Genomic DNA, 15,226 nt, shown 5'->3' on the forward strand with positions numbered 1-15,226 from the left:
ATTTGTCCGTTCGAGCATCAATCGACTGCCCGCTGAGTCGGGCTCGCCCGTCTATAGAGCAAGGAAAGTTTGAATTTCCAATTTCACAGGTTGCTGCAATGGTACTGAGACATATAGGTAACTAATATCTATTGTATGTAGCATAATAAACCCTTCTTTTTACTAAAAGCTTGGTTAATAAGAAGCTTATGATCCTAAGTTACATAAAGGGAATCGATCGGCATCAAACAATTTCTTTGTGTAATGTACGTTTATTTTCGCGAAATTATATTTTTTCTACTATAGCCTAAACCCTCTCGTGCTTGAGACTAGAGGAGGCCTGTGCCCAGCAGTGGGACGTATATAGGCTAAATTATTATATTTTTCTGAAATCTCTAAACACTATACATGGTCAATTTAAATGTAAGAGAAAGTCTCACACGTAGCAGCAAGGGATCTGGTAGCCTGTCCTCTTAGGCTATTAAAAATAATCAGCCTGTACCTACGTATACTGTATATGCATTTATTTTATAATGTAGCTTGATGATAGGCAATTATCGTCAACCATATGGACACCTGGAACCTCAGTTGCAAGGGGTTGCAAGTACGTTGCGGTCTTTAAGATGAGAGTATGCTATTTTTAGGGTTCCGTACCTCAAAAGACAAGACGGTACCCTTATAGGATCACTCGTGTTTCTGTCTGTCGGTCCGTCTGTCACAGCCTATTTTCTCGGAACCTACTGGACCAATTAAGCTGAAATTTGGTACACATATGTAAATTAGTGACCCAAAGACGGACATGTAACGTAAATTAATTAATTTTAAACATGGGAGTCACTTTTGGGGGGTAAATGAGAAAATTAAAATAAAAGTCTCTCAAACTATATTGTGTTATATGTCAAATGAAAGAGCTCATTTTGCGAATTTCAAATATATATTTTTTTATAATTTTTAAATAAATAGGTTATAAGTTAATTAAGAAAATAGCCAAAAAATTACCATTCCCCCTCCCCCCAACCCTTTATCTCCGAAACCACTGGGTCAAAAATTATACCCAAAATAGTTCTTTACCTATAGAAGACAGGAAAACCTTTTAGAAATGAGCAGTCAAGCGTGAGTCGGACTTAATGTACGGGACCCTTGGAACGCGAGTCCGACTCGCACTTGGCCGGTTTTTTTTAATGATCTCTTCTCGATTCAGAAATACCGCGGGCGACTCTTTATACTACAGAAAGTTTTTGGAGAAACGCACAGTTTATGTATGTACACGTACTGTCCGTAAAAACTTTCCCGTACATAATTTTCGTTAAAATCAATATCGACTCAATTTTCGTGGTGCGAAAACGGAGAACTCGGGATCCAATCGAGTTTACTGAACACCTATAAATAAGACATATACAAACTTATTTGATAAATTGTATACGCGCCCTGAATCATTAATAAGAAGGTACCTGTATTTATCTCAAACTCGTATCTCAAAACACATTGGCAATGTAATAACAACCTTGTACCGTATCTTATAAAGTGCATATTTCCAAAACGATTTAGGAAGACACGATGATAAATATCGCGATATCTTATCTAGATTTATATATGTATTCTGAACGCAACCTTGTTTCATGTGTAATAAAGTAGATATTTGTGGAATTGTGCAATGATTTTTGTGAGGTTAGAGAATATTGGGAAAAGGTCACGTGCGATGTTGGGTTAATAATGTAGGTTTTGTGGGTACGCCTTAATGCGTTGTCTTAATTGGGGAAGGGGTAGCTCGTCAGTATGGTATGGTGGCGCAAATAATAATCGTAGGGAACTGTTTGATATGGTGTTATTGTAAACATGCAGAATAAATACATGCAGTTGGAAAGCTGAATTGTAAGACGGGGTAAATAATCATTATCAATTTTATACCTACACAGGGTCATAGAGAAAAAAATACATAGAGTGCTCACTCCATACATCAGTTTTGGTACCAAAAAGACTATAATTTTCATACTCGACATCTAGCATCGAGTAGCGGAATTATCAGTACTGCTACTTGGCAATAGATGTCTAATGCTCAACAATTTTCAGCTAATATTATAACCGGATTAACCGGAACTCTATTTTCAACTCCTTGTGCTTTAATATTAGTTGTAATTACAATTTTCGTGAGTCGCGATCAAGTAGCGGTACCTACTAATAATTCCGCTACTCGATGCTATATGTCGGCTAAGAAAATAATAGTCTTTTTGGTACCAAAACTGATGTATAGAGTGAGCACTCTATTCTTACTATATTTCTCTATTACAGGGTGGATTTTATAATGGGTAACTGAGGGTAGCTACCAGATCCCGTGCTGGTTCTCCAAAATGTCCATGAGTGCTTGAAAAAGGAGACCTAGGCTCTCCGAAACAAGTCGCGCAAGTGTTAAAAACACGTGAGTTAAAGCGTAAAATTACCTTATAAATATTATTCATTCCAATGGATTTCATTTCTATCCAGGATCAAAAGCTTCTTTGAACTCCCAAGGTTAGGGCACTAGAAAAGCCACAAATGAAAGAAAATGTTTTTCATACAGTACTATATATATACGAGTATATATTATGTAGGTATAGGCAAAGCTAACTGTTCAAGATAAAAGTAGATGCTTGTAAAAATTTTATATCGTTAAAATCCTTCTTCGTATTTTCTTTATAGGACTTCTAGACCTTTGTAACGGATACTACCAACCCCTTTAATGTCGAATTTATTTTTATAAAACATCCTTCAACAATCTTCTAAGATGTACCGTCAAATAACACAAAATGCTAGGAATTTTCGCGTTCTTTTCTCCTTACTTGTAGGCACTTGGTGGTACAATAAAGCATTTTTGCGAACATTTTCTGAGTGACAACGGAGATTCCCTAGAGAAAAACATATAAATACCTACCTACGTAAGCAAGCAAGTGTGGTTGGCCTGAATTCACATTGGGACCTGTTTATTTCGAGTTCATACATTTGCTACTTGCGTTTAGTGGTAAATGTCTTAACTCCCATTAAACACTAATCAAATATGTATAAGGTCCAATGTGATGGCCAGGCACACTTATCCGTATAACACACTTATCCGTAGGTATTGCCCTAAATTAGTTATCGTAATCCGAAAGGAAAGGAATGAAGAAATTTAATTAAATCTGCAATAGAGTTATTTCTATAGATAAATGTAATTCTGTCATAGTGGTCATGGAATCACGTTCAAGTTAAACATATTTTTGCGTTTTAGGGTTCCGTACCAAAAAGGTACAAAAGGAACCCTTGTGGTGCGACTCTTTCCGTCTGTCCGTCTGTCACATCGCTAAATATCTCGAGAACTGCTTAAGCTATCGCTATTAAATTTGGAACAGTTATGAACGAAGCCAACCCAAACGCGTTGAGTGTTTTTTTTTTTCTATTTAACAATCATTGTAATGTAAGGAACAGAATGCGTTCTGAGTTTAATTTAGATTTTAACAGCAATATGACTTCTTTTCCATGAAATAGTTTATTTGCGAATAAGAATAAGATGCCTGCTAAAATAAAATTGTTAAGTCACAACAGCAAGTTAGCTGCAATTGACATCCGACCTTGAATTTTAAGATGCGTTTTTAACGCGGTCCCTTCAGATATTTCTTCATCTAGTTTTACTGTAGGTACATATTTGAACATACCTATCTAATCTATTAACGCCGATCTAATTATTTTCTTCATACCTCAAATCCCTCTGCTACACTTATTAGGAGATTATTTTGTCTTCATCGTACCCAATGAATCAACACACTAAACAAACTTCCAATATCATAATGATAATGGCTTAGCTGACACATCAAATAATAATATACTCGATACAAATTGTCTTTACGAAAACTTACGAAAACTCCTATCTCACCAATCTTGGTACGAAAATACGACTCTATCCCAAGTGATTAAAGTTTATTATCAAATGAAACAGAAACACAATACAAGCTTGTTTCCGATAGATGTTAGCGACATACGACTGTAGCCTTTACGGAGCTGGTAATAATGATGCGATTAACATTAACGATGCCTTTAAATCTTAATGGTACGCACTCAAATGGAAGCTGTTTCTAACACGATGAGACCATTTCTATTAATAAGGGGGCATGGTTGTTAATGGCACAATTATGGGATTACAGGCCTAGGGATAGGGGGTATGGCGTTATTGTGTTTTAGCGTAAATGTGCGTGTTAACATGGGAAATAATAATCATAATTGTGTTCAAATAGAACTCCCAATTTTCTTAGTTTCAGCAGAGAGCAGAGAATTTATATCAGATTAAGTGTAACGATTCTGGAAGCTCTGAGTCCGAGCGAGATGTCTAATATTAGAATTTTAAAATTGGTTTTTGATTTAATAATATTGACATTACTTGCAGTTCATCGTAATCATAATCGACCACTGGGATATCAATTGATATCAGATTTTAAAAGTTCAAAATGCCATTCCTGTCTCACATCACATTGTCAAATTCCCCTTTTTGTGCGAATGTGATTTATATTTTAAAGGCAATAAACCGAGAGAAACGGCAAGTGCTAAGAATCACATGCCAAAAAGAGACGAAAAATCCAATTCATTGTATAATTCACCCTTGTACAATTTATTGTACAAACAGCAAAACTCTTAACTGTCCATCAGTGGACCTTTTGTAATAAGGTTTACTGTCAGTTAACAGTGTGGGCGATGTTTACTGTCACTTTCAGACCTTTCAGTACATTTAACTCGTACCAATCGGCGTCAGTATCGTACAGAACAATCTCAAAACCGTAACAATTTTTTAATTCATAATCGGTCTCTATAGGTTACTCATTCCTAAAGCTCGGTTTTCCTAGGATAGCGGTGCCGTCATATAGCGGCCGTATCCTTACAAAATAATAAGGCTAAATATGGAAGTCGTAGTAATTTGTATGGAGACGGCCGCTATCCTAGGAAACCAGAGCTTAAGTCTAGATATGGGTATAGACGGGGGTTTGAAACTTCCACTGTAGTAGCCCACACAACCATTGACGTAAATGAATTAGTAACTAGTACTCAAGCGGTTGAACTAGAATGTATAATTTGGAACTAGTTCGACAGGGAAGCGTTAATGTTGTCACTGTACGAGTATGTCGGTCGAGTATAGTCCGTTCTGTTTTACAGACTCTTGTGGCTTGAGGTCGACTTGACTGGTGCGCGCAAGTTACACTGAGAGTCGTGTCATTTTACGTCTTGCTCGCACATATTTTCGCATATATCTCGAAATTTTCTCTGATCCAAATCGACTTATAGTCATAGAATTATTTTAACTTCTTTAACTCTCAAGAATAGGGGATTAAAATTCTTTGGATTTCTCCGAACACCCTGTAGTTAGGTATTTGTGTTAATATTATTATAAGAATTTATTTAAATCTTGTAGGTATAAACGAGCCCCGCGCGGGCACCTTTCTCGCGCAGAGAATTGCAATCGCAATCCAGCGCGGGAACGCTGCCTGCGTGTTGGGCACCCTCCCGAGGGCACCAAATATAGTAGGTATTTTTAATTTTTAGTTTTAGTTATTTTAATTGTAGTTATTTTTATATTCCTGTTTATGTCTTTTAGTAATTTATATTAATAAATGAACCTGTAGGTATATTAATTTGTACCACTTCCTTGTAAGTAATTATTTTCACATTATTTACCTCATTTTTTCGTACAAGGAACAAGCTTGACTATATATACTATACAGTAGGGATATTTCGTTTAAAAAGGAATTATGTTAATGTGGAAAAATAAATTCTGAAAGCGTTGTCGGGACTGTAACAATGGAGGCTAATTTCTTAAGTTACCTTTAAAACGGAACCCTAGGAGGTGACGTGAATACTGTACTCTCTGATTTGTCTTTTATTAAGAGTAGTTTCGAAAATATTGGTTTAGAACTGAATTTCAGTAAATGCGAACTCTTTATTCAAAAATCTTCTTGTACTTTGACCAACTTACAACCCAAATTTGACGATCTGACTCCCAATATCAAATCAGTAGACAAGTATTCTCTTTGCCTCCTGGGTTCTCCTATATTCGAAGAATCTTTTCCCGATTATATTTCTAACTCCATAACTAAATTCAAAAGTCACACGGATCGCTTACTCGAAATTAGCCCTCATTATGCTCTTGTGATTCTTAAATTCTGCCTTTTTGTCCCTAAATTTACGTATGTGCTCCGCTGTTGTCCTTTCTGGAAACATCAAAATTTATTGTCGCCCATAGATGATTTGATCAAAATTAGTTTAGAGACGATTCTAAACATTCAGCTAAGTGAGCCTTCCTGGTCTCAAGCGTCCCTCCCCATTCGGTTTGGAGGTTTAGGAATTCGCAAAATTTCCAGTGTGGCTTCCCCAGCCTTTTTGGCGTCCACTCATAGCACGTCTGGTCTCATAGGAAATATCTTAAGGGCTTTGCCCACAAACTGTGAGATCGCGGGCTTTGAGGACGCCAAAAATGCTTTTAAAATTGCTTGCCCAGGCAAACAATTTCCAGACAACCCGAATTCACAAAGGAGTTGGGATAATGTTTACTGTGATTTAACTTACAATACTCTCCTAAACAACTGTACAGGTCCAGACCGCGCGAGGCTTTTGGCGGTCGGAGCCCGGGAAGCCGGTTACTGGCTACATGCCCATCCTTCGCTCAATACTGGTACTTTCTTGGATCCGGCCTCCCTTAGACTGGCGACTGGTTTGCGACTCGGGGTTTCGGTGTGTACGCCACACATATGCTCTTGTGGCACGGACGTGGACCGACTGGGACACCACGGATTATCTTGTCAAAAAAGTGCAGGCCGTTTTTCGAGACATGCGTCGCTTAATGACATAGTCCGTCGGTCTCTTGCCACCATCAATGTGCCTGCTCTTCTTGAGCCGACTGGCATTATCAGAGATGATGGCAAGAGGCCCGATGGAGTGTCCTTAGTTCCTTGGAGCTTGGGACGGATGTTGGTGTGGGATGCTACCTGCGTAGACACACTTGCACCGTCCCACCTCCAACGGACTACTGTAAAAGCGGGCGGAGCGGCGGAAAGCGCCGAAATTCTAAAACGTAACAAATATAAGAGCCTCGGTAGAGAGTACCATTTTGTACCATTTGGTGTTGAAACTCTAGGTCCATGGGGTCCCAGCGCGCATAAGTTGTTCGCAGAAATCGCGAAGCGTCTGGTTGACGTAACTGGTGACCGAAGAGCTGGCGACTACCTCGCACAACGTATCAGCATTGCGATACAGCGAGGAAATGCCGCCAGCATCCTTGGTACAATGCCTCAAGGGCCTATTTTAGATTTAAGCTAGTTATTAATTTCGTTTAGTAGTACCACTGTATATATATTGTATGTAAATAAATGTTATATTCCTTTAAAAATACATTTAAAATTTAAATTCTTTTTTAGAACTAACCTTTCTTCGCGACTCCGTCTGCGTAGAGTGATGATTGCCATGATAAAAACTATCATAAGTCCTTTTCTAATACTCAAACTCCATACATATTTAATTCAGCGGTGAAAATGTTAACACACAAACAATTATTTTCGAGTTTGTAAAATTAGGGCCGATTTATATTTTGTTATATTTTAGTTAGATTTTGACAAAATTTGGCGTAAAAATTGTGTTCCGTACAATATAAGTGCAATTACTGCCATTGCGCCGTAGGTATATGTCCTAAAAATCTTCCCTCGAGTTACCAAAAAGTATGGAATTATCGTAACACAATGGAAAATTTGATAGGTACATTTTTTGTCCAACATTGAGATTACCTGTTCATTTATCAAAATCTGACAGGAAAAATCTAGCACAAAATAAAAATCAGGCCGATTAATGATAAATAATATACCTATGTAGTATATGGATTGAATTTCTTAAGACACATTTTCTCGTAAATAGATAATTGGACATCTAAAATGCTACGTTAACAGCAAGATTGGTATTCCGTACATCCATTCAAAAGTCACAATTGTAAATTAGCTGTCATGTAACATACAACTGTACTCTAATATGAATAAGGTTTAAAGTTGCAAGTTCTTAGATCCGAAGACTGTTCAAGTGTAATTTATAGAAGGTATTGAACTGAGCTTTTACTCGGCCATTTGTTAAAAATCGTCGAGCGGACTTATGGACTTGTACAGTAAATTGGATTTTTCGTCTCTTTTCGGAGTGCGATTCTGAGCACGTGCCGTCTCTCTCGGTTTATGGCCTTATAAACATCTGTTAAGTTATCGCCTTTCGATTTAGGTAGGTTTAAAGTTTTTGAACAATCATATTCGCAGAAATGGGAAATCGGAGCAAATTGTGACTGCATTCGAAGGTTAAAATTGTGATATTGATATGGCAGTGTTGTATTGAAGAGTTTGAATTCGTTACACATATAGGGGGCCGATTTTTGAATTTCGACCGCTCGATTTCGTGTAGTTCGTTCAATAATATCTCCACAACTAGGCATTTAAATTCTACTAATAGAATTGAAAACGAGTGGTCAATACCACTCGATTCCCAATTTCTATCGCTCATATTTCAAAAATTAGCATTTCGCCGTTTCAACATTTCGATTTTCGAGTGATGAAATCGAGCGCTCGAAATTCAAAAATCGGCCCCCTGGGCGGAATAAATACGAAATCCAAATTAGAAAAAAGAAATTGTATGTAAGGTAAACTGGTGCTTGACGCGGTTCCAGTACACGTCATCTTGAAACTTATCTATTGGGCATTAGCATGCCGAGCACTAGTACGTTTACCTTAATTTTCCATTGAGTTACGAAATTACCATACTTTTTCGTAACTTAGAAGAAGATTTTGTAGGACACACAGTAAATTTTCGCTTATATTTTATAGAATCCACCAAATTTTATCGAAACGAAACAAAAAATATACAACTGTATAAAAATCGGCCCATTGAATAACAAATTACAAAAATGTTTATATTTCGAATCGGTTTCCTGATGACATGAGTAATGCGTAACACGTGACATGTTTTGGGGTAAATGCACGCAATAGTGACATTTATCACGTTCAGTCGATAAGTCGGACTGATGGAAAAGCAATTTTAATTTGTATATGTATATGATAGCTATAATCACAAATATTGGTTAAAGTGAATGGAATATAGGCCAATTAGTAGTATTTTTTAATTCGATTTACTTTCACTCTTTACGTCATTGGGTAACAATATACAAATGCATAATAATATCTCCAATTATAGTTCTGAGTAGATAAGTGATATTACTATATAGTACATAAGATATGAGTACATACAATATCAGGCCAATTCAAACGTACACTGACATCAAAATGTTATTTGAATCATGTTATTTAGTTTGAATTGGATTGTATGGTAAAACAAAAGCCTTCTTATTAATTCAACATATTTCTTGGTGGTGGAATTGTATTTGAGACTATAACTAATTAACAATATTTATAGCAAAAATCAATCTAGTGCCACTGCAAGCTCAACCAGGAGGCCAATTTGAATGTCATTTTTAATTCATTCGCGCGTGCATTTCACTCAAACTTGTTCGTACAATTCGTACATCTATTAGCGCGAGCGACACGCACGGACGAATGACTAAATATAATATGGATTTGAGATGTTTTGTTGTGATGTTTTGTTTGTTTGTGTCTCACGTCCTGAAATTGGCAATCGTGAAAAAATACTTCTATTTATATAAACAAATCGAAAAGGAGTCGATTTGTTAATCTAAAGATGTTTTTATTTTAGTAGATTATTCAAGTAAATTGTATTTTCATGCCACTGTTCGGAAATGTGGCAATAGTTGGTCTAAAACCAAGCTGGAAAGTACGCAATAGCTGTAGCACCTGAACCACCACTACTACAATGTTTCATTGTTATCATCATCTGTCATTGGTGACGGTTCGCTACCGCAATGAGTGTCATTTAAAACATAAAAATCAAAAAAAAATTTCGGCGCAACTTTTTCCTTCAAAAATAAAATTAGGTTATTTATAGGACCAAATTCTTGTTTAAAAAAAAAGAAATGTCAAAACCATTCAGTTCATTTTTTTTAACAATTATCCATTCAGTTCACGCTTAAGGCGTTTTTTACTTTTGTAGCTGTTTGTGGTTTTTTTTAGCAAAAACGCTTCTAAGTTTTGAATCGGTTTGAAGCAAATAACAGAAAAACGCCTCTTAAAAGTGATAAAAAAAGTAAAAAAAGGCGGGATCTGAAAATACTTACTGAATTGGATAGTGTAAATTGCGTTTGACTAAAAAATACAAGAAACACGTATCTACGCTCGCTATTAAAATGAGTTCTTCTAGTGAAGAAAATGATATTCTTTCTTACGCTGACGCCTACCGAAATTCAAAAGACAGCACAGGCAGTGGCTAGTAATTTGCTACCTGAGAAATCGCGGGCTAGTACTTATAGTTATGCAAATGTTTTCTTATTTCCTCGCAGTAGTCGTGAAAAGCACTATGTAATGCCTCGGCCGGAAACGCTAAAGATGGACTCGTATTATTTGAGGGCCTCCACTAACGTGTCGGCCCTCAAACGCACTCGTCCATATTTTGGCGGTTTTCCGTCCTCTCCTACAATGTACTATTGTTTGGTTTCTGTTTTAAGAATACTTAATGATGTTAAACTTTCAACCAAACATAGCTTGTAGGTAAGCAAAATACCGCTTTGAAATTAAAAAAAAAAAACAACTTTTCATTTGGCACATCCTGTATATCCATCTAATCAATGAACGCACCTTTTAAACCTCTTTGTGCTTCACCGGAAGCGAAAAAACTTCTTTTGAAATTGGAACTACTTACCTAATCAAATAGAATTGAAAACGGAAGCTCAAAAGGATCGCGTTTGAGGTCAAACTGAAAAACACGCCGCATCTCAACGCCCACAAAATTAAGGTGCATGGGGGTTATAAAAATAAAAATAAAATAAAAATAAAGTACTTATTACCAAGAAACAAACACATGTGAAGTTTGCACGAATGCTTAAATGCTACCCTAAAACCCATAACACCTATAACAAACCTAATACCTTAAACCTACCTTACCTACCTACCTTAAAACAAAATATGTGTGTATATAATTGATAAGAATGATTGGGTGAGTTGAGAGTAAAAAAGAATGACTCACGCTAGACCTGGCCGGGCCGGCCCCGGGCCGAGGCGTCCGACGTATCATTCTCTGTAACGGCTGATCGGTGAGCACGTGGTGCTTTCCATAGAAAACGAAACGCCGGAAGCTCCGGCCCGGCCCCGGCTCGGTCTAGCGTGAGTCATCCTTAATGTTCGTGATTTGACTAGAACACAAGCTTATATTTCTCCCTAACTGATTACTACTGATTACGTCAGTCAGTTCAAGATACGTCAATTAATAGATCTAGAAACAATATGGACTAGATATGGCAGTGTCAAATGTGAGGTTCCTTCAAACAAAAACGTCAGTTTTGACACTGACACATCTAAACCACATCGTTTCTAGATCTATTAATTGACGTAACTTAAAGTTCGAATCTGGCCGCAAGGCTTAATTACAGCGTTGTTCCATAATATCACTGTATTTAGAAGATACAAACGAGTTGAACACTTTTAAAAAGTAAGAAAGAAAGAAAGAAAGGAAATACAAAAGTGATATATATATATATGTATATAATTATATTATTATGACTTAGTAGAAGTTACAGATGAGACAAAAAAATGCTATAATATACATGGTGATAATATTAAAATTTAATTCACCAGACCAGCGGACGGTGGAACTAAACACCGTGTTTTTAGCTTTATAACAGTTATAGATGTCTCAAAATTTTCGTTGTTTTAACCTACCTCTGTTTTTACTTTTAGCAATTTTTGAAATTTTAGCAGTTGGTACCCCGTTTACTGAATAACCCGAATACACCTAACGGTAAAATATTCCTCCGTATTTTCAGTGTTTCATGTTAAAAGCCAAAAAGCGCCTCAATTTGCCTGCCTGATTGAGACGCTGAACGCGGTTCTTCCGTAAACATAATAGTCTTATTTCAAAAAGGGTAAATGCACCTTTAACTTCCGAACACTTAGGCTTTTTTTACATTGTGTGTTCTAGCGTCCTTTCGACGTTTGTACCGTAAAACGAAAATGAATGAAGGTACGCAGAAGGCCGTGTTTGGGACGAATCGGAGGCCGTTTCTGGTAACAATTTGATATTGTACTTGGAGCGGCAGAAAGCGCCGAAATTCTAAAACGTAACAAATATAAGAGCCTCGGTAGAGAGTACCATTTTGTACCATTTGGAGTTGAAACTCTAGGTCCATGGGGTCCCAGCGCGCATAAGTTGTTCGCAGAAATCGCGAAGCGTCTGGTTGACGTAACTGGTGACCGAAGAGCTGGCGGCTACCTCGCACAACGTATCAGCATTGCGATACAGCGAGGAAATGCCGCCAGCATCCTTGGTACAATGCCTCAAGGGCCTATTTTAGATTTAAGCTAGTTATTAATTTAGTTTAGTAGTACCACTGTATATATATTGTATGTAAATAAATGATCAATACACACTTATAAAGTGAAATAGATGTCCTATATGTAATATAATATAATCATATATTAGCCTATATACGTCCCAGTGCTGGGCACATGCCTCCTCACAAGCATGAGAGGGTTTGGGGCTATAGTCCCCACGCTGGCACATACACCTTTGAATTTCTTCGCGGATGCATGCAAGTTTCCTCAAGATGTTTTCCTTCACCGAAAAGCTAGTGGTAAATCCAATGATATTCCGTACATAAGTTCTGAAAAACTCATTGGTACGAACCAGGATTTGAACCCGCGACCTCCAGATTGAAAGTCGGACGTCACATCCACTCGACCACCACGTCCTATATGTACTAAATAAAAAATGACAATGCCCTCCAGTGGCCGATGACTACTTAAAAAATGCAAATCAAAATATTGAATGAGAATTATTTTATTTGCTCCCTTGTTTATTTGATATGTTTTTCATCTCTAATCCGGTAGCATCAATCAGGCGCACGCGGATTGGTGACCACGAAACAATCAGCAGTCGTCTCATGAGGCATCACGCTCGCACCTTTAGATGCGCATCTAAAGGTGCGAGCGAGATGCCTGTCGACACAAAGTCGTGTCAAAATAAAATAAAAACCTTATCAAATTCTTAAAACACAATTGGCCTCTCGAAAGGCTTCTCGGGCGGCGTTTGACCAGCATTTTGTTTGTGCCTTTTAACCCTTTATGGCATTATTATTCAATTGAGGATACATTTGATGTTATATAATATTATGTATTGGTTGTTTGTGAATATGTTTTCCAGATGATATTGGGGATGCTCAAAGGAAATGTGTAGGTACCTATTAGAATGAAGATGGGACCGGGATTAAATAATATAATATCGAAGAGTTTGTTTTTACATAAATATGTTTCAAATAAAACAGCTTAATCGTGTTTTTTTTTCGAAGTTTACAACATGTTCACAAATGGTCTTATTATTTGAATATTGACTTAAACATGTTCAAAACAAAACATGTTGGAAATGTTCCAATATTAGGTATCTAAGTAGTTCAGTTTAATAGTTATGAGGTTATGACTAAACTTTTTAGATTTATCTAAAGAAAATAAGGGGTCGTCCATTAATTAAGAGTTTATAGACCCCCCTCTCCCCCGTCATACTTTTTCATAGGAAAAAGAAAGAAAAAGATTTTATTTGCAACAACACACATAAACACAAACAATAAGGTATAAAACAATAAATTATGTAAGTGTGCCAGCAAAAAGGCTCAAGCTCAGCATAGTACAGTACGGAGGCTGTAGCGCTCATTTTCAGCTTGCTCCCTGTTGGTGACAGACAACCGTTAACCGACCACATACACACAATACACATTGGCAGTACAATAAAAAAAAACAATATAAAAATAGGTACAATATAAAAGAATAGAAATAAAAGAGCCACAGTCGTTAATACGTACTGTGACACCTTGCATGACCATCCCCCCCACCCCCTGTTGCTGTGACGTAATATGTGAATGAACCCTAAGCATTTTCGTACGATTCCTATTCCCTTAAAATTAAACTACTAAAGTTTCACCGTGCAAAATATTCCGTGCATTTAGAAAACTACGGCTGCGCTTACATAAGGCGCCGTGAGTTTAGGTTTTCTTCTCACTCTATTAGCGTGAGCGTGAATTAGGGTGAGTGTGAGCGAGACGGCAGTGTGTGACTGAGATCGCAGATATCATTGTTTGGAATTGTTATTTTTAGTTCATTTTACCAAAAAAAAAATGGTAGCATATTTCATTTTCATCCAAGACAGTAATTTTTCCACTTTTAAATTTATTCCAAGCTTAATAGCATCGTTCGCAGACGTTTCTGCTTGTTAAAAATTAAAATTAGCATATTTCATATTTTTAACTTTTGTACAAAAATTGTCACAAATTTTTAATGGTGCATATTAGACATATGTTCGTGATTTATATCTATCGAGCGAAAGTTGTTTAATTAGTTTTCGAATCCTTAAAGTTACTAGACAAGGGCCTCAAGATTGCAATTCATATTTTTTGCCAACCGTATAATGATGTAAAAAAGCGCTACGATTTTTCAAAAGCTGGCTGAACCTACGGCACCTTAATATGAGGCCGGGAAATATTAAATTTCCGCGCAGGCGGAAAACCGCAGCGCGCCGGGAAATGCGGGAGCCAAATAAAATTAATTACACGCGTGCTTAAGCTTTTTATGACTTAGTTAACACTTAGATTTAATAATTTATAATTGTATGAAAATAATTGTATAATTGTATGAAAGTACGCTAATTTTTATTTTAGTGTTTAGCAGGTACAGCACTTGCTAGAAAATTGTGTGCTCCTTATGTATTTTCCTTTTAAAATAATTTAAAAACATTCATTTTTATTTTATTTTAAAATTTATTTCGGACTACAAGGCCCATACTATAATAATAATACCTACCTACCTTATGACTAGCATACATATAAATTTCATAAACTTAAAAACTAAACACTATTTTGGCGACAGAACGGCGAGATTATGTTCGAGCTTCTTTAATAAAAACTAAACACTCAGCTATGTTGATAAGGTAAAGAAAACATTTCTTTTTAATATTATTTTTGCAATTATAATTGGTAGCTATTTTGTATTCTTTTGAACAAAACAACGAATGAATTATAAATAAATTATCAAGTCAAAACAAACAAAAAACTTAGTAAGCTAATCAAATAACTCCATCCATCAGCCTAAAACTAATAAAAACCTCGAAAATAAAACTAATTATA

The 15,226-nt window shown here is 36.5% G+C and overlaps 2 protein-coding genes across 2 annotated transcripts in view; one reads left to right on the plus strand and one right to left on the minus strand.

Annotated features, from left to right (window-relative positions):
* LOC134789695 (STE20/SPS1-related proline-alanine-rich protein kinase-like) overlaps window positions 1-2,028 on the minus strand; it is a 153,315-nt gene extending 151,287 nt beyond the window's left edge. Inside the window, exon 1 of the mRNA XM_063760310.1 lies at window positions 2,015-2,028. The gene's annotated coding sequence lies outside the window, so the exon portion shown is untranslated. The remainder of the gene's footprint in view (window positions 1-2,014) is intronic.
* LOC134789701 (uncharacterized) overlaps window positions 1-15,226 on the plus strand; it is a 138,734-nt gene that overhangs the window by 82,119 nt on the left and 41,389 nt on the right. The gene's annotated exons all lie outside the window — the stretch shown is intronic.

The sequence above is a fragment of the Cydia splendana genome, chromosome 4 (genome assembly GCF_910591565.1).
Source record: "Cydia splendana chromosome 4, ilCydSple1.2, whole genome shotgun sequence".
Lineage (NCBI taxonomy): Eukaryota > Metazoa > Arthropoda > Insecta > Lepidoptera > Tortricidae > Cydia > Cydia splendana.